Here is a 9,270-nt window from a genome sequence, read left to right on the forward strand (position 1 = left end):
AAGTGCGTTCAGACCCAAGGGAAATGAAGGTGGGAGGAGGAGAGGGGGTACTTACAGCCTTTGAATGAAAGGCTTTGCTGGATTTCATTAGTGCTTTACACTAGATTGCTATGTCATTAAGCAAATGTGAATGGCAGGCTACGGCCTTACAACAGGAGGTCTCATGAGCCTGTCCACCAATAAGCAAGGGAAGAGGGTACCTTCTTTCTGTTGCCTGAAAATCACATATTCACGAGAGTTTGACGACAAAACCTCTAGCTAACTGAATCTAGTTTCTGTACAAACTTCTGCTAATTTATATTTTTCAATATCCCACTTTAATGTTCTACTACTATCTGAAGATTCTGGGTAATGTGGGCAATGAAAGTTTTATTGAATTTTTAAGTTTTACAGAGTCTTTATAATTTAGCATATAATGAATGCCCGTGGGTCACCATAATAGACAAGGACATCCCAAACCTGGACCTACATTTTTTTCCCAGTCTTTTTCTGACATATATTTCATCTCCCTTTGGGTGTCTATGTATCTATAGTCCTGAAGCAATTTGTACGATTAAGCATGAGTAATATCTTTGCTCCTCTGAATAAATACAATGCAAATATAATATTTGTTATTTAAAAAGAAAATTCTCATTATTTTTCTTTATCTATTGACTCCTGCTTTTCATGACTCAACATATTGAGTTAACCATATTTTTTTGTTTTTGTTTTGATAATCAATTTATTGTAACCTGGCCAATAGATCCACCTTTAACCCGGTTTCTGTGTCTTTCTCCAGAATTTCTAAAGCCTCATCGCTTTCTGGCAATAAAAGTTCCACACCAGGCTAGAACATTACCCCAAGAATGGAATCAGCTTCTCTCCAAAGATTCCTGCTTTCTCGTAGCAGAGAATAAAGAGTTCCGGTTTTTCTGCCATAATATGAAATTTGCATTTCTGAAAAATCTCCCATTCTGTAAAGTCACACATTAAAAGCCATGGGACTTTGGGACAAACAAAGTCGGGGAGACCACTCAAACGTTAAGTGACCTTGGAACCAGAGCACTAAGGAAAACAGTCAATGGAAGACAGTCACCTTGGATGTCGCAGGCAGGTAAACATTGGTACAGGCTGACAACAGTACATAGGAAAAATTCACACAGCCCCCTTTTTTTTTTTTAAGATTTTATTTATTTTTTAGAAAGCGAGCGAGAGAGAAACAGCATGAGAGGGGAGAGGGTCAGAGGGAGAAGCAGGCTCCCCGCTGAGCCGGGAGCCCGATGTGGGACTTGATCCCAGGACCCTGGGATCATGACCTGAGCCGAAGGCAGACACTTAACCATCTGAGCCACCCAGGCGCCCTCACACAGCCCCTTGAAGGGCAAAGCTGGCCAGTCGAGCTAGAGACAGCTGGGGGTGCTGGGACAATGGAGGCCGCAGGAAATCTGAGCCGGGAGCTTCCCTGGCACGGCAGCCGAGCGAGGCCCCGACCCAGGTGCACCAGCCCGGGGCCCACCTGGAGAGCCTGGGGCGGGTGCTCGCTTTTAATCTTCATAAAACAGAGCGAAAGGAATCCTGCTGCCAGTACAGCAGCTTAGTTGTGGGATTTTCTTTTCTTTCTTTCCTGCTGAAGGTTCTAATCCTACTCTTGCTGTGCTGGCTGCCCCTGGCAAGAAAGAAATCTGAGATGCTCGAACTTGAGTTCTAGGTTAGACGGACATCATTCTCTAATCGCTATGAAGGAATTCATGTAGAAACATGCTTCATGAAACCATCAGTTCTTCCCTCTGTGCCCGTGCAGCGCACATGGAGGGGGGTGGCTATCCTTCCACCTACCTCCTTGAATTGGAGCTGACTTGTCACTGCTTGAACCAACAGGGACAGCGGAAGTGACATGCAGGACTTCCGAGGCTGCAGAAGAAGCTCTATAGCTTCTGCCTGGGGTGTCCTGGAAGCTTGCTCTGGAAGAAGCAGCTACCACGTAGGAAGTCCAATTACCCTAAGACCATTATAGCATAAGGAAGCTGAAGCTAGCCATGTGGAGAAGCCACATGGAGAGAGAGAGGCCCAACCAGTTCCCGGATGTCCCAGACATCCTAGCCTGAACGCCAGACACTGAATAAAGACAATGACTTTAGCCACCGCCACCCCCTGATTGCAAACCCGTAAAAGCCACAGCACAAGTAACTCCGCTGAACCCATCAGCCTCCAGAACTGTGAGAGAGAACAGTAATTGCTTTTTCAAGCCACTATGTTGTAGGGTGGTTTGTGTATGCATGGTTATCAGAACATAGAGGAACGCAGTGTACTAGCGTGTAAAAATTAGGCCTAGAAATGCAGAATAGGTTATTTGTGTTTAGTGTGAGACAGACCAGGGACGGGACTGGGGTCCCCTCAGCCCCAACCACAAAATCCAGCGTTCCTGGATAGCTGAAACCCTATGCCCCTTGAGTAGCATTTCTCACAGAAATGCTGAAGCAGGATGCTTACCTAAAGGAGGGACTCAACTAAGAAAACTAAAGACCGAACCAAACCTGTCTGCGCCAAGGTGGACCCCAGCACTGACCTTTTACAGACTTTCTCCCTCATTATAAGACTAAAAATGACACCCAGGGGTGGAGATTTCACATGCTGTGACATGCAGTGCGGGTTCTGTCCACTGCACCTGCGTGCCCAACCTCCTGTCTCTCTCCCCGCCCCAGAAGACTTAGAGGTTATTCCTTTTCCACCTCAGTCTCTTTAAAAACTTTCCCAGCCTTTGTATGGGGAGCCAGGCTAAAGGGCCCTTTCCTTTGGGCCATCTCCCCTGTGCAGGAGGGAGTAAAAGCCTTGCCTTACCTCTTTTGGCCTCTAGTCAATTTCTGTTCTTTAGAGAACACAAGGCTCCAAGACCCGTGACAAGTGTATTGATGGGGTAACTGCAGCCCGGCTATTTAGGGGCAGAGCTAGAAAAGATCTCCTTTGTATACAAGAGTTCACATTAATACTCTTAGGTTTCATTTTAGATTTGCTCTATGATACACCTACTAAAAATTGTGGTTGCTATTCCAAATTTTAACTGCTTTTCTTTCATAATTTGCCAAGCCCAATAATATCTACCACATCTTTATTCACTCATCAGTCGATGGGCACTTTGGCTATTGTAGATAATGCTGCTCTAAACATCGGGGTGCATGTATCCCTTTGAATTGGTATTTTTGTATCCTTTGGGTAAATCCCCAGTGGTGCAATTGCTGGATTGTAGGGTAGCTCTATTTTCAACTTTTTGAGGAACCTCCATACTGTTTTCCAGAGTGGCTGCACCAGCTTGCATTCCCACCAACAGTGTGGGAGGGTTCCCCTTTCTCCACATCCTCGTCAACACCTGCAGTTTCTTGTGTTGTTCATTAGAGCCATTCTGATAGGTATGAGGTGATATACACAGCCATAAAAAAGAATGAAATCTTGCCATTTGCAACAACATGGATGGAGCGAGAGTGTATTATGCTAAGCAAAATAAGTCAGAGAAAGACAATTACCATATGATTTCATTCATACATGTAATTTAAGAAGCAAAACAAGCAAGGGGAAAAAAAGAGAGGCAAACCAAGAAACAAGACTCTTAACTCTAGAGAACAAATTGCTGGTTACCAGAGGGGAGGTGGGTGGGGGGATGGGTGAAATAGGTGAAGGGAATTAAGGAGGGCACTTGTGATGAGCACTGGGTGGTGTACGGAAGTGTCGATTCATTATATGTACACCTAAAACTAATATAACACTGTATGTTAACTGGAATTTAAGTAAAAACTTTTTAAAAAGTCAAATAATATAACTACCTTTTTGTTTTATCCTTCCACACAAAATAAGTCCAAAGTAAGAATGTTGCTATTAACCCAGATAATAAAACTACTGGATGAATAATAAGATTTCACGCTGCAGGGTTTGGCGGCCATATTTGAGACAATCCCATTACCGGTTACTCCTCACTTTCCCTTGTTTTGATGGGGTTGAAACATTAACACAGCTTCCTGTTGTGTTTGGGTTTTGAGACTATTACAAGCCTTGTTATTTTGACCACTGCTACTGTTTCAAATACCAGAAATGATCATGTACTTGCTGAAGTACTGATAGTACTGTTGCAGGGTTCTTGTCTCTCCCAGTGGAAGAAGGAATCTCGCAGACAAAAGGGTAAAAAGTGAAGTGAAAACTTATTAAGTGAAGGTGAGAACAGAAAAGGAAAGCTCTCTAGAGTGAGAGGGGTCCAGAATGGTTACCACTGAGGGCTTTTATGGTCAGTCTTTTATAGAAAACTGACCAGGGAACTTGGTAAATATCATTGTCAATAACATATAAGATCAACATGTTAGATTTGTAAGTATCATGAGAATATCCTGTCTATATTTAGAACCAACAGGGTGCATTTGTTAGGGTCCTTTCTCTCTGGTTATATTTACATACAATGCCCACTTAAAGACACATTTAGGTGTAAGAGTGTTTATTCATAGTTAGTGCCTTTTAATGTAAATCTATTCCTTTCTCCAAGAGACAAATTTTTTGTTTCTTATTTTTCTCAAAAAGATGCTTATATTACTCCGGGGTGTATAATCTGTCTTCTTTGTGTGTCTTCACCAGGTCTCTCGTGATTTTTGTCTGTGAGCTCCCATGGGGGTCTCACGCAGGCGCAGGCCTCCTACACGGGGTGGTGACCAAAGGGCCTCTGCCCAGGCTCCCTAGGATTTGTTGATTCCAGGCCAGCTTTCACATTAGCTTCACGGATTGTGGAAAGGGTGTGAGATTGGAGGGCCGGAGGTGGGGAAGGGGGGGCTGCTCAAGATAGAGACCATTGAGGTAATTTGAGCGTTAGTTAATGAAGTGGGGAGAAGGGGATAGAAAGGCAAGGACCAACATGAGAGACTTTATAAGGGAAGGACCCACAGAGTTTATTGACTAACCAGTCCAATGCCTGTGACATCGTGAGTGCTGAATAAATGTTTGTTGAATACAGTAAAGAAGGACTAAAGGGAGAGAGGGAGGGAGGACAGAGAACTCTGCTATACTGAGGTGCAGTAGGTCTTTTCAAATCTAAATTAACCTTCCCTCCACCACCACCTCTCTCCCTGCCACTGACTTGCTGAAAAAAGTTTTAATTGCCCTGCATAGTGACCTACATCCTGGATTTGGCCAACTGTTTCCTCCTAGTATCATTTGATTCCAGCGAGCATTTGGAATTCTTGCCGTTCCTGTGTCTAGGAATCATGGTTCTCCATTCTGCCTGTGTACATCCCACCCGTGCTTGAGGACCCAGCTCCAAATCTGCTCCCCTTTTCATGAAGCCTCTCCTGATTGTTCTAGCATCAAACTTCCTCATTGTCTCTCTCTGCTCCCTAAATGCACACCTTTGTAATTCTGTTTAAACTTTATTTCATTCTGCTTGAGCTACCTTATTTTTCTGACATAGCTGTGTCTTGGAAGAGGTCCTGGGATCATTTCCTTCGGGAGCTGACCCCTTCCTTGAAACACCATGCTTTCTTCAGTCATCCGACTGTCTTCCCAAAGTATTAGACAAAAAAGCTGGCTGATGAAACTTGATTGCTAAATAGCAGTTTAAAATTCGGGCCCCAATATTGTGCTTGAAATGTAAGCATGGGTCTCACTTTCTGCCATTTATTTTTATAGGATTAGTGGGCTATTGTACCAGCACAGCCCGGGCCCTTCAAGCTGGCCTCCCTTGATATGGGCCAGGACTACACCCGACCCCATCAACAGAGAGGGCCCTCTGACTTTTTCTGCAGGGTAGCCCAAGGCAACAGGATGTGCACTGGGAGATGCATTGGGTATAGTGTGGAGACCCTGGGCTATCAAAACATGGCTTCTTCCTTCCCTTCGCTGACCACACTCTGTGTTCTACCCAGAAGGGCTGGAGATGGCGCTGAAGCTTACTGGGGTTTTACTCAGACCTCGTGGGGCTGCATAAAGATCCACTCCTAGGGGCGCCTGGGTGACTCAGTCATTAAGCGTCTGCCTTCAGCTCAGGTCATGATCCCGGGGTCCCACCAGGGTCCCCCTTGCTTCTCCCTCTGCCCCTCCCCCTGCTCGTGGCACACACACTCCCTCTCTCAAATAAATAAGTAAAATCTTAAAAAAAAAAAAAAAATCCACTCCTTTAGAGAAAAAAAGAATCTGCTTCCAGTTCCATCCCTGGAATCAGAATGTCAGTCCTAAAGCAACCTGCGTCCTGTAGCATCTGGACCATAGGCTCATTGAGCAGGGATCCTGTTTTATACATAAGTCCCACCCTCCCCCCTACATTCCAGTATCAAATAGAACAGAACTTGAGGAAAAGTCAAATTTCAAATAGTTCTTTGGTGAATTATTTCATCAAAAAAACCATAGAGTTGACTCTTCAGATTTAATGAAAAGTAGTTAGGTGTAGCTAATAAACAAGGAGAATTAGCACGGCTTTAACCAATTCCACTGGAAAGAGTGAAGCCAGGGGCTCCTGTAATTTTTACCTAGGATCTGGTGCCGAAATTAGAAATGCTTTCAAATCAAATATAAAGTACCAAAAGGAACAAAAATGAAAAATAACCTCTCGGTGTCCATTTTTGGAAAAGAGATTGTTTTTTTAATACTAGAGATTTCCCATCAATTCTTTGCGCTCATATAAAGTCAAGTCTTTCTCTGTACTTAATGTCCTTAATATCTAGTGTAAATATTGCAGTCATTTCTTATATCTTCTTGATTTAAAAGCTCATTTCCCATTCAAATGCAGTGCTTGGTTTAAACAGTGGCTACCTGGATACAGTTGTGAAAAACTGAGAGTTACATACACTTCCACTATTTTTAGATTCACTAATTATTAACAATTTAGCCATATTTGCTTTCTGTCTGTCTTGAATGCATACACACTATGTTTTCATATATAGATAGATATTTACATTTATATTTATATATAAAACCCAGAACCATGAGCCAATATACTTAGGCTCTACCCAGAAGGGCTCTGTTGTCACAAATATTTTCAATGTGAAAAACAGTAAAGTGGTATTATCTATGTTTCCATACTCTCTATATCTATCACTCTCTACATCTATCACTATAGGTACATTTTCATTTTGCCTTAGCAACAGTCTACTAATGTTGGTCACATTCTCTAAATGATATCCCCACACCCTGCAGCAAGAGGGCTGAACCACTGATTCTGGTGGAAGATGAGAAATAATGTTGATAATTATGCAGGAAATAGCAAATAATATGCAGGAAATAGCAAATTCATTTCCCCTCCATTTTTTTTTTCCAAATTTGTCCTTCTGTTCTTTCTTACAGGTGGCATAAGTAACTGGCCTGGCTCTGGGGGAGCGTTCTTCCAATCTGAAGCAGCTTCCAGGTGAGTATGAGCTCAGAGCCGGAAGAGCCTACCATACACTCCAAACCTATTCCCCAGATGAGGAAACCAAAGCACAGATTAGTCAATGTATGCACCCAAGGTCACTTAGCTAGCTCTTGTTTGCAACCAGAATTCCCTTTGGACATCCCCCATCCATGAGGACAGCCCCTGTCTTTGGTCTACCAGTCCTGCCAGATAGGGAGGCCCTGCCACCCATGAGATTTAGAAAACATTCTTCCCAGGATGTCACAGCTTCTTCCAGACACTGCTTCCCAAGAAGAGCATCTGCCTACTGCAGCAAATGTCTGCCTGCGACCTCACCGCTCCACTTGCTGGGACGGGGTCGCCCCGGCAGTTGGGGGTAGCCTTGTGCTTTCCACCCTTCGAGGTTAACCTTCACCTGCCGGCCATCGGGGCCACACGCAGCCATCTTCCAGTCCGGCTCCCACGTTCTCGCTCTCCATCACTCCCTCTGCACCTCTCCTATCCCCACAATGCCTTTTCCCTCTGGTGGCCAGGTAGCTGGTACCTCTACCACCACATGAGTGGTAACTGCTAAAGCTGCCTGCAATGGACCCCCATCCTTTTATTTATTTATTTTTTCTTTTTCTTTTTACTTTAAGCACTTGGAAGGTGTTCTGGAGTTGTTCCTGCTACAGCGGCCGTGACCCAGCGGCAGAGGCCCGGCTGCTCCGAGACCGGCCTCCCTGCCTCCTTCCAGCCCCACATCGCGTCTGCACACGGAGGGCCTCGCTCCCCTCACACGGCAAGACAGCACGGCAGAAGAAGACCACTTAAAACAACAGAGGGAGAGAGAAATGCTCCATTCAACATCTCCCTAGTTACCGAAGGGGACTACGGGCCTCCAGTGCTGGCTGCCCTCGCGATTTTAATTAGCGCTGCCCGAGTCAGGAAATACCAATACAGAATGCCCGGTGGAGTTTGTCTTTTGGGCAAACAACAAATACTTTACTATTTAAGTATGCCCCATGCAATATTTGGGACCTATTTCTACTAAGATGTTATTGTTTACCTGAAATTCCGATTCAACTGGGTGACCTGGAGTTTACCTAGCCTCCCTATTTTAATATTCAAAGAAAATGATCTGAAAATGTTCCCAGACAAGATAGGGTCTGCAGTTCCGGCAACGGGGGGGGCGGGGGGAGCAGATGTTGCTGAGATCCCCCGGCTGCAGCAGAGCACTGAGTAGGTTAGGCATTAAGCCCTGCCACCCGGGGCCTACGTCGTACGGAAGTGCTTCCTTCGAAGCCTCGGCGATGACTGACAGTAAAAATGGAAATTCCCTCACATGCAGATCCAGGGGGCACAAAAAACGAGAACATCAAGTCCTGCCTGCAGTTACCGAGCGGAGGCGGGAAAAGCAAGCAACAAGAAACCCACAAAATAAACGGTGACAGAACCAAATAACTGCGAAAGTGTTTCTTTGCACAGAAGCAAAGAGTTACTCGTAACAGGGAGAGTGGGTTCTGTAAAAGCTTGCCATTTCCGAAAGGACAGCCTCCCGGGATCCTTGCATTCGGCAGGGTCCGCCACGAGCGGTCACGCCACGCACACACTCCTGTCCGCCCACTCCCGGCCGCGTGGCGTCGGACGCCGCAGCTTTCCCTCTGGCCCACGCGGCAGGCTGCGGCCGACGACCTGCAGCTGAGTCCGCGCCACACTTACAATACCTTCCGGTCGTGCTCCTTGGACTCGCTAACTGGACGCGCCCATGCGCAGAAGCAGGCCTGTCTTAACCGGGACCCTCGAAGGAACGGCTCTGACGCGCAGAATGCTGTCCAGGCGGGCTCCCGCGTGAGGAGAGGGTGTGCGGGAGGAGGGAGGAGGGGGGCGTGCGGGAGGAGGGAGGAGGAGGTGGGGGGGTGAGGGAGGAGAGGGTGTGGGGGGTGAGGGAGGAGGGCGTG

The sequence above is a fragment of the Mirounga leonina genome, unplaced genomic scaffold (genome assembly GCF_011800145.1).
Source record: "Mirounga leonina isolate KUSES-001 unplaced genomic scaffold, KU_Mleo_1.0 Mir_129, whole genome shotgun sequence".
NCBI lineage: Eukaryota > Metazoa > Chordata > Mammalia > Carnivora > Phocidae > Mirounga > Mirounga leonina.